Below are 264 nucleotides of genomic sequence, written 5' to 3' on the forward strand. Positions count from 1 at the left end.
GTTATCTTTTCACAGGGGGTTAAGATACACTTTAAAGTTTGCTACGTTGTTGATACAAATTCCAACAGAATAGCTGAATACAAATGCTTCGGTTCAGTTGTAATGTGTGTTTCCGCCCACTGTAGACAAACCATTTTTTGGAGAATCCATTCAGAAACTTTGCTGGGCTTTTTAAAACCCCTGTGGTGTGATTTTATACATTATGTGAGCCTTTAGCTTCCTTCAGACAGGCTTGTCGTTTAACAAACTGAAGAAAACAAATTC

This window comes from Austrofundulus limnaeus, unplaced genomic scaffold, assembly GCF_001266775.1.
Source record: "Austrofundulus limnaeus strain Quisiro unplaced genomic scaffold, Austrofundulus_limnaeus-1.0 Scaffold25, whole genome shotgun sequence".
Taxonomy (NCBI): domain Eukaryota; kingdom Metazoa; phylum Chordata; class Actinopteri; order Cyprinodontiformes; family Rivulidae; genus Austrofundulus; species Austrofundulus limnaeus.